The sequence below is a fragment of the Heloderma suspectum genome, chromosome 2 (assembly GCF_057233095.1).
Source record: "Heloderma suspectum isolate Gila_16-S chromosome 2, 16-S_ref, whole genome shotgun sequence".
Lineage (NCBI taxonomy): Eukaryota > Metazoa > Chordata > Lepidosauria > Squamata > Helodermatidae > Heloderma > Heloderma suspectum.
In genome coordinates this window covers 237726450-237741683 of record NC_139459.1, presented here as the reverse complement: position 1 = coordinate 237741683, position 15234 = coordinate 237726450, and the positions used below count along the sequence as shown (strand labels likewise).

The 15234-nt window shown below is 43.9% G+C and overlaps 1 protein-coding gene across 3 annotated transcripts in view; it reads right to left on the bottom strand.

Moving 5' to 3' along the window:
* Positions 1 to 2341: 2341 nt before the first annotated feature.
* Positions 2342 to 15234, bottom strand: part of MAT2B (methionine adenosyltransferase 2 non-catalytic beta subunit) — a 137972-nt gene continuing 125079 nt past the window's right edge. The window contains exons 8-9 of one of the 3 annotated variants that reach the window (XR_014788352.1): positions 9957 to 10127; positions 2342 to 7526 (exon numbers count right to left, since the gene is read on the bottom strand). The gene's annotated coding sequence lies outside the window, so the exon portion shown is untranslated. Of the gene's footprint in view, positions 7527 to 8311; positions 10128 to 15234 lie in introns of those variants that run through there. The other 2 variants (XR_014788351.1, XR_014788350.1) reach the window with 2 other exon arrangements.

The following is a 15234-nucleotide window of genomic DNA, read 5'->3' as shown; positions in this document are numbered from 1 at the left end:
GAAATACCCTCTGCTCTTCCCCAGTAGCATATTGGACACCTTCCGACCTGAGGGGCTCATCTTCTGGCGTCATATCTTTTAGTCTTGTGATACGTTCCATGGGGTTTTCTTGGCAAGGATACTGGAGTGGGTTGCCATTTCCTTCTCCAGTGGACCACATTTTGTCAGAACTCTCTGCCATGACCTGTCCATCTTGGGTGGCCCTGCACGGCATAGCTTATGGCTTCACTGAGTTACGCAAGCCCCTTTGCCGCAACAAGGCAGTGATCCATGAAGGGGATACACTCTCTTAGCATTCCTTCATTGAATATATACAGTACAATATGGGCATCAATTATAAAATACTTTTTTTCCATCTATTCCTCCACCACTTTCCTGAACATTTTAAAAAATGAAGTCTTTTGAAGTTTTTTTTTTACATATTTTAGTATTTATGTTTTGTTTCTTAGTCCCTACAATATAATATTTTATTTTATGCTGTGTTGGCATGTTTATTAATTCTATATTGTTGGTTTTATTCTGATTTTATTTGTGTTATTATCATTATTGTAAAATGCTTAGATAAATTTATTTTCTAAAGCATTTAATACGTTAAATACATACATACATACATACACTCTCATATCTCATATAGCCAACATTTTTGACAACAGCCATAACACTGATGATGCATCATGGTTGTTAATGTTGCCCCCCCCCCCCAATCCACCTACATAGAATTTTTGTCAGAAGTTGAGACATTTGCAGGATAGTGCTCTGAATAGTGTGGGATAGTGCTTGCAGGGTATTGCCGGATAATGCTCTGAAATTCTGGGACTCATAGCAAAGTCTGCACTACTTTTGCAGTATCCCCTGTTTGTTTATCCAGAATGTTCTCTATATTCTTACAACAAGGACTACTAATGCAGCCTTCCCCAACATGGTGCCCTCTAGATATTTTGGACTACAATTCCCAGGATTCCTGACCACTTGTTATGAATTTCAACAAAAGGATCCCAATTAAGTATTAATTGTTAAGGTTCATTTGGGTGGCACTGGCAACTATCCATTTTTATGAGTTTTTCCATTTTTATTGGAACTGGTGGTTTGGATTATCATATTTCAGTTTAATAAGCCAAGATATACACAACCCTTTTGCCTACACAGTATGCCCTTACAACACTGCCCCTGCCTTCCTGCCTTCTTAATGCACTATAAGTCAGAAAGTGTTCAATTAACCATAGTTTCCTGCCAAGTCTGACCTGGGAGCAGGTTCAGAAGAAGGGAAACCATTAAACCATGGTCTGAAGTTCATTTAAGATCTTGGCTTGTTGTGGTTCATATTTTCCAATTTGGACATAACAGGAAACTCTGGTTAAGTGAAGACTTCTGGAGTTAATTGCTGTGTGCCAAAAAAAGGAGGAGGGAAGGGGCTGCATATTCAGGCACTCTCACTTAAAATCATATAATAGCCTCCTTTGTTAGGTGAAAGGGATCCTGAGATCTGAATGAAGGAAAGTTACCAGGAGAAACATGCAGTAAAGGCCAAAGAACTGAGAAAAAAAGGTGTGTGTAAGTAAAAAGCTGACTGAGAAACATGGATACCAAGATGCCTGTTATTAGCTGAGTTTGGGAAAATCCTCTGAACAAAGAGACTTCCAAGGTAAGCCCAAAACCTGAAGCAAAGGTCAGATGAGTGCCTGCAGGTACAATAGCGGTCAAGGCCATTAAGGAAAAGTGATGTCCTTTATAGGGATGTCAGAGAATTTTGCCACGAATCTCGGGGAGGATGAATGCCAGCGCATTCGGCCCCCCAAAATCGGTGGCGAAACGGTCTGCCACCCCCCCGCCACCCCCCGGGACAGGACTTACCTTATGCGAATGTCCCTCACGGCGGCGGCTACGGCAGCGGGGCGGCGGCGGCTGGTCTTCCGACTGGCTGCCGCTGCTGCCATTTCCAAGTTAAAAAAACAAAAACGTGATAGACTACATAAAGATTTATGTAGCCTATTACGGCTAGATTTTTTAAAAATACCATGATAGGCTATGTAAATGTTTACATAGCCTATCACGGCTGAGTTAAAAAAAAAATAACACGCGTACGCAAACATTTGCGTTCCTTATTTTGGCACGTCTAGTCTACGAAAACATTTACGTAGACTACGGCGAAAATAAGGGGAACGCAAATAGTGTAGACGCTATGCTATTTGCATTCCCCTTATTTTCGCTGTAGTCTACGTAAATGTTTACGTAGATTACACGTGCCAAAATAAGGAATGCAAATGACGCCGCCATTTGCGTACGCGCGGTTTTGTTTTTTAACTCAGCTGTGATAGGCTACGTAAACATTTACGTAGCCTATCATGGCTGACTGCAGGGACGCAAACAGCTGCGGCTACTGCCGCCGCCATTTGCAGTCCCAGCAGAACAGGATTTGCGGCAGGAGGGACAGGGTGCCTCCCCCCCAGCCAGAATTTCGGGGGGGAGGGATGGGACGCCTCCCCCCCCGGCCAGAATTTTGGGGGGAGGGATGGAGCGCCTCCCTCCCACCGTGAATCAACTTTCGTCAAAGGTAAGGGACTTCCGTACATCCCTAGTTAGCGTTGACAAGGTAAGCCCAATTAATGTGCTACTAGGACATGTAGTCAACATAATGCATAATGTTTTCCACATTATGCAAAGACATGAAAGAAAGAGTATTCGGGATACCTCCAGATCACCAGAACCTCAAGAAGCAGCTGCATGAAGCACACCTCCTGCTTCTGAGCATACGATCTGGTTGGCCACCAGATTCTGTTGCTCCAACATGGGTAATTATCTGAGTGAATGCAGAAAGTGTCAGTGGATTGAAATGAACTGTATTCTATCTAAATAAATGTGTTCTAGAAATTGCATTTGGGGTTTGAGTCTCAGAATGTACCTTACCCTGTAATATCAGCTATATATTCTTAACTGCACAAGGCTCATTCATATCTCAGCGTATTCAGCCAAGATGTGATTGCCCAAATGGAGTCAGTGGGTTCTTCCCCCTTCTACTTGATTCAATGGGCATGTGAGTTCAAAGATGAATAGATGTACACAAGCATGAAAGGGAGGGTGCATAGATTTTCCCATCCTGATAATGCCCTGGATGTTCTGGTGTGTGCAGAGCTATACATGCACCAAGGGAAGGGAATGGTTTTACTGAGCTTTATGCTGATCCCTCAGTATGGCTATGCCCACACTTGGCTAAGTCATGCTCTTATTTATTATTAATTATGGTAAACAATTATTTGCTTTATGTCTTCAAAGAAGCACAAACGGTTGTGAGCCTGAACACAATTCTCAAAAGTGTAATTAAAATTACAGGATCAGATGGAAAAACATTGCATAGTAAATGAACATTTATCTCTCATTTGTAGGGATATATGTACAAGGAAACAAATGTAATGCTATTCATTTTTGTTAATAAAACCTCATTTGGTTCTTTGTTCATTCGTTAAACTAACATGTGTTTGGTTACTCATTCATAAAAAATAACATTTCATTAGTCATATTTGTTGCCCTTTTTTTCTTTGAACTATTTTTTTTGCCACTTACTGTTTTCAGCAATGACCACCACTGTATTTAACACAATGCCCCAGTCATAGCAAGGTACTGTTGGGGAAAGACGTGCGGCCACCAGCAGAACAACACAACATACATATGGGGCATTATGACAGAAGATGGCAGCCAGCAGGAATGGCCACTGAACTCATCTTCTGCTGACAGAGATAGGAAAGTCCCACGCAAGCACGCATGCGCGTGCACACACAGATACCCATTAATTGCTTTGTACATTCATTTTGGAACAAATGAAAATTAAACTGAGTGGATCCTATTTAGTTCATCCCCCTCCCCTTAAATGTCCACCCCCTATATTCCTTCAGTGTTGAGCTTCTGTCATGGGAGTATTACAATATTCTGGCTACTCACCCTCACCCTTCCCCATACCAGTCCAAACCATGTTGTGTCATTATGGTGAATTTTGAATGACCTTAAACTGGATTTTAGAAATATTCAAAGTTTTCCTCTTAGACGGTGTCTAAGTTAGGGCACTTCCATACAAGGCTTTTTGCATACAATTGCACTGCTTTTTTTCACAGAATTTTACAGGGGTGGGAAGGGTCCAGATGTAATCTCCCATTTCTGGCCCTCCCATTTTTTCCCATCACTTCTTTCATCTTGTTTCTTACCAGCAAATTAAGGATGAAAAGGTGGAATAGCTGCACAGTACCTTCTGATTGTTAGTGATAGGAGCCCTCCATCTGGAAACAGCCTTAGTCTCGAAAAAGATGAGTACTTTTCCTAATTTCATATTTTCTTCCTGTAGGATCATGGATGATGCACTCAGTGGTATGAAGGGATAAAATGATGTAGGACCAGGAGGTACACAAACCTCTCTGCAGCCCTTCCTTCTCAGTAATTAATTTTCTTATAAATGAAGCCCTGCATTAGTTCTGACACTAATGGATATCTTGTAAAACAAATGGTCACAGTTCTCAGTTTCATTGTAATAAGTGCATAAATGTTTGCTTAGCATTCAGACTGTAATAGTATTCCATGGAGCCCATGACAAATACAAAGCGTATGCATTTGGATTAAACTCCAAGGTAGACTTGGGAGTATCAGACCTTTATGGTCAGAAATTAACAATCTTGTAGAACAACAGGGGGAAAAAAACAGATTCTCGGGGATTTAACCGAACTATTGTTAAGGAATCATACAGAATAAAAAGACCACAAGAATAGCCTTGCTAGACCAGGGCACCATTCCATAAGAAAAGAGGCCAGCCTGATGGCTGTAGAAACTAAGAAAGAAGGCACAAAAATGGACATTCCCTATCATATGATCCAGCATCTGATACTCATATGGATTTATCTAACCTTCCTTATAGCTATCTAAATTAGTGCTCATTGCCACATCTTGTGGCAGAGAACACTGTAAGTAAATGATGCAATGTGTGGTGAATTTTTTCCTTTTGCCAGTCCTGAACAGAGATGGGTGAAAATTTTGTTTCATTTCATTTTTTATTTTTTTAAATTACCAAAATTCACAAATTCCTTCCTATTCGAAATGTAAAGAACTTCAGATGTGTTTTTAAAAAATTGAATGTGGGAGAAACTGTCAGACTTGTCCATCTAGTCCTGGGGCTTTGAGTGCTTAGCTGCAGCATTCCTTTCATTTCTGATAAGAATTTACCAAAATTCACACCATTTTTCATATTCAAGATAGAAAGAATTTAGGATTTTTAAACGCTGAATGCTGGATAAAGTGAAACTGACAAATTCATCCCTCCCTAATCCTTGAATGACTCCGAACTCTATTATTATGAGAGGAGAAAAAGAAATCCATATTGTACTTAATTTCTCCATATTGTACGTAATTATGGGAAAGTCCCACCTTTGTACATAATCATGTACAATATGGAGAACATTCTCCATATTGTACATAATTATATTCTATTCATAAACACACATCCCTTAATCTTTTCCCCATAAATTAAAAAAAAAAAAGCCCCAAACACTTTGGCTTAGATCCAGAGATAAGTGAATAGAAGGACATTCACAGAAGGAAAGCTTCCCACCCCCTCCTCCTCCCTGCAGCCACATGTACCCCTGAAAGGCCTCGCCAGAGGGTTGTGGGCCTTCCTGAATAATGTGGAGCTGATGGGGAAGCATGGAATTCCTGCTGAGGGTTCTAGTTCCAGTCCCCGGTAGGTAGGAATATACTCCTTCAGGATAGGGGAGAATCTGCCTGTGCCTTTACCTGCCCCAAGGTAAGTTTCTTCATCCTGGAGCAGAGGAAGTAGCAGTAGGTGTGGGTTCTTCCCACAGCTCACAGTATGGTGCATGTCCACTTGGAACACAACAAAGCCTTGACTCCTTTCAGGGCAAGCAGTTGGATGTTTGTGCATCCCTTTGCACATACACATGCATACACGCACACAGAGCAGGGTGAAAAACAGGCAGCAAACTGGTTTAATAAACTATTTCCAATATTTCGACATTAAGAAAACAAGGACCGGAGCATTATATTTGCCAGTCCATCTGCTGGGTAAAGGTGTGATGCTGCAGTTCATGGAAAGGAGGGATAGCACAAGGCAGTAGACAATGAAGGTGAATTTCCACTGCCCCTTGCCATGTCTACTGTAGTTTCTTTCAGGGGGGAGGATTAAGGAACACTAGGAAAGTCCCACCTTTGTTCACCAGCTTTATACATCATATGAGCAACAAGACATGAATAACAATTAGTTCCTAACACTGATCTTGTATTGTTGGGTAGATGGAAACCATGTCCTCCTACTGCTCCTAGTACATTTTTTTTTTAATGGCTTTGAACTTTGCTTCAAAAGGCAAAGGTGCTGTTGTTGTTTTCCCTGCCTAGTATATTGTATCAGTACATTCTTCCAAGCTAAACACACTTTACATAAGCCCCCTTAGGATTCACATGTGTCCCTTCAGGAAAACACACACACGCACACAAAGAGAATAAGGCTGCAAACTTTCATCCATTTACCCGGGAGTAAGTCCCATTGAACTCAGTGGGGCTTAGATCTGAATAGATATGCAAAGGATTGCACTGTAAGCTTGTCAATTTCCCCCCTTCTAAAGAAAGAATGAAACAGTTGCTGAAACCTGTACATTCGTAATTTTTAGTGTCACCATAGTAAAACACACACACACATACATCCCTACACACACACACATACACACACACACACACACACACACACTTGATGTGAATCTCAGGGCAGCATCCATCTTTGTGACTTTCAAAACATACATCTGTGCTAATAAAAACTCAGTTCGACACAATGGGATTTGTGTCGGTGCCCTGTTTTCAGTCTCTGCCAGCCAGCCTGTGTTAAGGTACACTATAATGGATGGATGAGTAAGATATGAAAGATTAAATAAGGACTTTAGCCAGCTGCTCATCCCTGTTGCAAATAAGCACTTTATTTGTGTACAGATACATCCCATCTCCCCCAGACTGCTTGCTGTTTGCTTCACATTGAATACACAATTAAAATGGAAGTGGGAGAAAGGGAGTCTTGACAAATCCATGAGTATGCAATATTGAGAGCTGGCAGTGTGGAGGGGAGCTGTTCCACTACTGCTTTTCCTCTTCCTCATTTATAAAATATAGAACTTTTCAAACCACAAACAAAATAACCCTTAAATGCACAGTCTTCATCTGCTATTGAAATGTGGTCACTTTAGATGGAAATGTAGCACACATTTAACAGGGCACAGTTACAAAGCTGCAGTTTAGCAAAAGCAGCAAAGCAATATGAAATGCCTATTTGCTGATGAAATGGCAAAAATGTAATGGTATATAAGAGCTCTCAGCATCACCTGCACATACCATAATTTCAATAAAGGCTACATTTACAGTGTGACCTACACCTTCTCCCTTCTTGACTCTTTAGCATTTCCTTCACCCTCCATGTCCTTCAGGATCAGAACATCACACAGATGAGGAATGGTTGCTAAAGGGCTGCATATTCAGACCTTAGAGAAAAAAACCTAGAGGGGAAAAGTAGATATTCACATGTGATGTGTTGTTGTTGTAAGAGGCAGTATATAACGCTAGAGTGGCACCAAGTGGCCAGGAACTGAATTAGGGCCTGCAATAACACATATTTTTCATCTTCAGCTCACTGCAGGCCATGTTTGCTATATTATTACTTAAAGTAAAATAGCCCGCCAGGTCAATTTTACAGGAGAGGCCAGATGAATTTATTAAAAAAACTGTTAATCCACACATATAACATTTAAAAGGGCAGGTGGAAAGACCTACTATGGAGCTTATTAAAGTGAGCAGAACTTAGAAGTTCCATGTAGAGAAAGAACATTCAGTATTCTGCTGTGCCACAGAGATCCTTCTTGGTCTGATGTTGAAGCTATGACTTTGATATTTTGACTGAGAACAAGACAGAATGTAAATTATAAGGATGGGGTGAAACAAAGCTGACAAAGAATTCTGAGATATGGGAACAGACACTTAAAAAAAGATAATGATGATGAAATATTTTCTAAATTTGTGATTCATCTGGTTGTGGAAGAGTAAGCTCATGTTGTATAAAACCAGGGCTGGTGCTAGACTCCAGTGGGACATTGGCATAGTGCTACCAATGGGCTCCTGCCGCTGCCTGCCTACCACCAAAGCCCACACCTGCCACTGAAGACCCTGCCCATGGCCAAAGCCCCCCCCCTGCTGCTAAAGCTTCCTGCCATCCCGCCCACCCACTGCTGAAATTGCTGCCAAAGCCCCCTACCCATCCACTACCACCAAAGTCCCCTGTGCACAACCAAAGCCCACTGCCTGCCCCCCTGGAGCTCAAGTATTGAGAATGGCATTTAAACAACCCGAACATTTACCAATGATGAAAACGATAACAATGGCTTTTAACCTATCACAAACGTGTTAATTGTGTAAGGGTTGAGTTAAATTGTTTGTTTGTTTTCTACTGCAAATTTGAATGTTTGGAGAAAACTCCTTATGTTGGATTAATGATCCACAAGGCTCTGTAGGAGAATGGGTATCATTCTCTTGGCCAAGGTACCAATTGCTTCATAAGTGGCCACCTTAGGGGAGAGGGAAGCCAAGTCTGCTTCATGGTGCTTCTGAAATTGTTTTTAACAGCAGCCTCCACAGATCAGGTTAACAGTCAACAAGCGTTTACTTGTTCATTGTAACCTGTCATGCTGGTTCAGTCCTGGAATGCACATATTTGTACAGGGGTGGCACTGTCAATCCCTTATATGCACATCTGATGTACATATGAACATCCAATGCAACAAGGAGGAGGCCCATCTCGTCTCCTGTCTAATGGCCTTCCACCAGTTGGTAAGATATTTCCTGTTTAGAAAGGCAGTTCTGGGCTATGCCTTGCTGCCTTTCTGAGTGTGCTTTTTAAACTATCTAACGGGTACAAGGGCAGTGGTGTAGTGCAGCCAAGGCTCATGGGGAGGCAGTGCTGGCACTTTTTGATTAGCGGCGATGCTGACATCATCTGCCACTCCCCCCAGAATTCCCTGCTACCTCTGAGCTTAGCTGCAATCCTCACAGTACCTTGGGGTGGGGTGAGGGATGAATTTTCCCAACAACAACATATTGTTGTGAGCTATCCTTGTAATGAAAAGTGTTTTGAGGTGACCTGGTATTGATGAGCAATTAAGGGTGCAATCTTATATCCCCTAGACAGAGTCTGGGTGACATAGGATATTTCCGTTTCTGGGATCCAAAGTCTGGAGCAGGACTTTGATCTTGGAGCCCAGAAACCACACTCCCCACCCCACCCCTGCCCTCTTGTAGCCAGTGTGGTTCCCTTCACACCAGCTATGTCTCCTCACTTGGAAATGGAGTGCGGTGATGGCAAAAAGTGGGCAGTCACCAGGGAGGGAGGAGAGAAGACCATGCAGCTTCCTATGCATGTCCTGGCCTCCTTCCCTCCCCCTCCCCAAAGCTGTGCCTAGACTGATGCCTGAAATCGCCCATCTAGGGAAAATGCAGGGAGGCCAAAGTATGGTGGCAAGGATCCCACACTGGATAGTCCATTGGATACTCAGCAGCTTCCAATGTCGGAGGCTGCCAGCTATCAAGATAGGAATGTGCCCTAAGACTCATTAACTTTACATAAGACCTGCTTCTATTGGAGATGAAAACTGCTGGAATTGGTTTGTTTTTATGGATCCACACAGTTGCTTGCAGTTTTGGACTCTCCTTGGGGGCATGGCTATGGGGACTATCATGCTGAGTGCCTGCACCTCAAAATTTACCACTACACCACTGAACAAATGAGAAAGGAGAGAAATACCTCAGTTTCTGATGAGCTTTCAGTGGGCCCAGGTTTTCTCAAAGTTAAATATGTTGACTGATACCATATTATACATTAACTCCTGCCTCCTTGGAGATCAGGCAGAGTTGAATGGCAAGTGCCCAGAAATACTTACCTACCAATTTATTGTAAATGAAGTGCAGTATGTTGTGCTTGATTCTGAATTCTCTTATAAATGAATGTTTATCCTGAGATCAATGGATCAGGATGAATGGCAGACTGAAGTGCCGGTTGCTTTTTTACAAGAAGAATGATCCTAAATCAGATCTCCTTTGTTTGATGAAACCTAAATTGCAGAGGGAATATTTAAACATCCAAAAAGAAAATCCATAGATAAGCTACCACAGCTTGTGCTTAGCAGAACGATTGTTGCTTTTTCTTTTTTTTTACTTCCATTTCCAGAGCAAATGTTCAGCCTAACTAACAATCACACTTTATTGTTTTAAAATGTTACCTTGTAAACCACCTTGAGAAGGATTTGCCTCAAAAGGCGGTGTAAAACTATTTTAAAGAAATACAAACTAAGGTATCCCTACATTAATACTTCCCTAGCCAAGGTTTCCTGATAATTAGGCTGCAAATATAACACAGACAAGGTTGACATATGGATGAATTAGATGGTAAAATTGTGAGTTGCTTGTGCATTTCCACTGTAGCTCAACTTCCTACAACGTTGAAGCGGATTTTGCTGCAGTTAGCTAAATGAAAGCAGCACGAACATTCATGTGTTGCCATTACAGCTAAGCACAGTTAGCAATCCTTCCTTCAGGAAGGAAGGACAGGCTATAGCTTTCCTGGAGACTGATTTACCTTATGCTTCGTAATGGTGCTCCTGCAGGTCAAGTACATATTTATTCTTGACATAATTCAGTAGCATGCAGAGTTCCTGGCTCTTAAGCATTTTACAGTCCTTTTCAAAGTATTCAGGTAACGGAGTTGAGCTGCTGAAAATGGCATTCCTTTTGCACGAGTGTTTAACATGTTAGGATTCAAGCTATGCTGCATACGTATTGACATTATATATGCTTCCTGGGGCGGATCTCCAGCTGTTGGGTTCTTTGTGCAAAATCAGAATAGCAGCATTTTATACCCATTACGACCAAGTGTAAAGGACAAGGTGAGTAGAGCTGGAGACACTGCGGCACATTGTATTTAATTTCATCTCATATTCTAATAATGCAATCACCTGAATATGTGTGTATGTATTCATAGCTACAAATACTAACAGCATACAATTCATTCTGAAAAGCAAAATCAATGTTCATCAAAAGCATTCTCCTCCCCCGTTTTTTAAACTCTCATGCACACATTTCACACTTTCATACATGCCCAGAGTGGACATGGGTCAGGGAGAGGTGGTATGGCCATGCTGTGATGGGAGAGCATCGTCCCTCCCCTCCCTATGTAGGGGCTATATTGGAGTTAGGGATGGTGGAGAATTCTAAAGAATCTGGCCCCCCAGAGTCTGTGGCAGAACGGACCACTCATCTCCGCACCCCATGAAGTTCGCACCGGCCGGATCCTACCTGCTGCTGGCCGGGTCCGGGTCATCCACTGCCGTCCGGTGCCGGTCTGCAGACGCAAATGGCGTCCGGCATAGCAGACACCATTTGCGTCCTTGCTCTTTGCCATGATAGGCTATGTAAATCTTTACATAGCCTTTCGTGCAAAGGGACAGGGACGCAAATGGCGTCTGCTATGCCATTTGCATCCCTGCACTTTGCCGTGATAGGTTACATAAATCTTTATATAGCCTATCATGGCAAAGAGCAGGGATGCAAATGGCATCCGCTACACTGGACACCATTTGCGTCCACAGACCGGCACCGGACGGATGTCTGGCAGCGGACGGACCCAGCCAGCGGCTCCCCAGACTCGCCATGGTTCACCTCCCCCCCCGCGGACCCCCCCCAGTGGACTCAGGTGAGTGGGGTTCGTACACCCGTAATTGGAGTGATCCATCCCTTAAAAAAAAAAAAGGGTGGGGAAATCACACAAATAGGGTAGAGCTGTGTGTAAATAGCCTCTCAAAATTCTCCATCTTATTTGTGAGCAGAGAACTTTGGGAGATTTCACCAAATTTTTCCAGGGGAAGGAGAAATTCATAACAGTTTCTCACAGGTAGGGTCCCCATTGGCAGGGCTTGTAGCACAGCTTCTTTCTTTTTTGGTAAGAGGTTTGGGGGATTTTCGTGCTGCAACAGCATCAACTGTGTTGGCAGTCTGGCCCCTATTTTGCATCCACCACAATGCAAGTGTGTGTGGGGGGGGGGCAGTGTTGTGTCAAGCTCCAGGGATGAGGTGGAGTTAGTGCTCTGCCAAAATTGGTCCTCCAATTTCCTGAAAGTTTTCTTCCCCATGAAAAGGGCTTCCATTGTTCTGCCTCATTCTCAGTGTGTTTTATCATTTATTGTCATGGTGTTCTTGAGCTTACCTAATCACAGCTAGGGATGGCGGAGAATTCCGCCACGGATTTCAGTGAGGCCGAATGCACTGGCATGCACCCCCCGAAATCCGTGGCAGAACGGCCTGCCCCCCCGCCCCCCCCCACGGATTCCTCCCGGGACGAGGCTTACCTGGGGTGGATGTTCCGGATGGCAGCGGCTCCAGCGGCAGCTGGTCTTTCGACCGGCTGCCGCAGCTGCCATTCGCATCCTGGTCTTTGCCGTGATAGGCTATTACATAACCTATCACAGCAAGCCAATCCAACCCCCCCCCAAAAAAAACGGCGTACGCAAATGGTGGCGGCTACTGCAGCCACCATTTGCGTTCTCTGTTTTTCGCCGCTTTAGTCTATGTAAATATTTATATAGGCTATTACAGCAAAAAAAAGGGGAATGCAAATAGCGTAGTGGGTGCTATTTGCGTTCCTTCCCCCCCCCCACCATTTTAGCCTATGTAAATATTTATGTATGCTATTACAGCGGAAAAAAAGGAATGCAAATAGCGCCCACTACGCTATTTGCGTTCCCCTTCTTTTTTGCCGTAATAGCCTATGTAAATATTTAGTAAACTAAAACGGCAAAAAATGACCATTCCTTTTTTTTTTGTCGTAATAGCTTATGTAAATATTTACGTAGGCTAAAGCCTAAAACAGCGAAAAAAAGGGAATGCAAATGGCGGCTGCCGTAGCTGCCACCATTTGCGTACGCTGTTTGTTTGTTTTTTTTAACCTGCAGGATGCCCAGCAGCCGGATGTCCGGCTGTGGGCGGCCCCAGCCGGCAGCTCCACGGAATCTCCACAGAGCGGAGCCGGCCGGATTAGGATTTCAGGGGGAGGTGTGGGGCACCTCCCCCCCCACCGCGAATCACCCCGTCGAAAAGGTAAGTGACTTTTGTACATCCCTACCTATGAAAGGAATTACCTCATGACAGGGATGTCAGAGAATTCCACCATGGATCTCAGTGAGGCCAAATGCCAGTGTATTCAGCCCACCAAAATCCGTGGCGGAATGAAGGTCCCTGCCCCACCACTCCGCGAAAGGCACACGAAACAGAGCACTTACCTGGTGCCGTTTGCACTGCTTTGCAAATGGCGGCCGCATCTGCAGCCGCCATTCGCTTCATCATTTAGGCCATGATAGGCTACTTAAGTAATTACGTAGCCTATCACGGCTAACACAGGGATGCCATTTGCATCCCTGTGGAGGCCATGATAGGCTACATAAATATTTATGTAGTCTATCATGGCAAGAAAGGGAATGCAAATGGCGGCTGCTGTAGCCGCCACCATTTGCGTCCGCAGGCTCCACACGCCTGCAAATGCACCCGGCTGGCGGCTCTGCCGGGTTGCCGCAGAGTGGAGCCGGCCAGGTTATGATTTCGGGGGGAGGTGCGGAGTGCCTCCCCCCCACACGAATCACCCCTGCAACAAGGTAAATGACTTTCGTACATCCCTACCTCATGATGCCTTCCACTGGGCTCTAACTGAATTGTTGGAAGCTGAGGAGGCCACAGGCGGCCAGAGAGATAAGTGTACATTGAAAAACAGGACACTGACTGTCAAGGGCTCCTTGGAGGTCTCTCTCTGTCTAAACCAGTAGCCAAGTCCAGACACAGACAAAGGAATTCCTTTCACAGCTTTATTCTTCTTTTACAACTTAACAACTATACCGATTGCAACTAGATCTGAGCAGCACAGTACCTATGCCTTAAGTTGGAACAGTTGGTCCCCGTTTGAAAGGGAATTATTGGCAGACCCCTGAACTTAAGGACTAGGGAGAGTCCCTCCCCTTTTCCCTTGGATCCTCTGGGCGCAGCTGTTGTTTGCGCGCCAACCTGGCACTTCGCCTCCTTTCCGCGCCCTCCATCTGGCGCCGCTCTCTGCGTCTGCGTCGCGCATCCACCAAGTCTGCTATCTGTGCTTGGTCACTCCCTGGACTGCTAACTAAACTAGGAATGCTGGTGGGAGGAATCTCCGTCAGCTGTTGGTCCTGGGAAAGAGGAGCGCGCTCCTCTCCCAGGAGCGACTGCTCGTCCTCAGAATCAGAACTACTCTGGGATTCTATGGGCTCAGTGTCCACCCTGACACTGACGCTCAATTCTTGGGCTTACTTACCTAAGTAAGGTAAGCCCAAGGAAACCAAACCCAACATATGAGAATTTATCCAACATTTCTTCACCACTGAATGTCAAAGCAGTTTCTCTTCTATCAAATTGAATGAGAACGGTAAAAAAAAAATGTGGGAGAAATTTTTGGCACAGCACTAAAATAGTTTTTTTCCTTCACATCTGGCATTTCAATGGAGGTGAACCACCTTGAGCACTGTTTTTAGTGGAAAGGTGGAATACAAATTACATATATAAATACTTATTTGTAAAATGGAGGGGAGGGGCTTGAGCTGTTCCTCCACCACATTAAAGCAGATCTGGTTCCCAGGGAACATATAATGCATGGCACTAACAGTTATATTTGTGTCAACATGATCTACCCAAAATTTCAGTAGTGTGGCTGTGGCTGCCACAGAGGAAGTGAGGGTAAGGGCTTCTTCTCTACTTTGCTCCATGTGGCAACAAAGGTAATGCAGGGAGTGATGCTGACAGGGCATTCTAATCAATATCAGGCATATTCCTAGAGAAGCCTTCTCCAACCTGGTGCCCTCCAGATGTGTTGGACTATAAATCCCAGAATTCCCAGACAGCATGGCCAATACCCATGCTGGCTGGGAAGTGTGAGAAATGTAGTCCAATACATCTGGAGGGCACCCGATAGGAGAAGGTTGGCCTAGAGTGTATCAATTACTCCATTACTACATGGCAAATAGGTAAGGGTGAGATATGTCTGCAGAAAACATCCAAGCTGCACTTTGATTTTTGGCAGACTCGCTGAGCTGGAGTTTGCAAATTCACGGTTTTGCAAACTTGCACATCAAACTGCATTGTGATGCAAATATA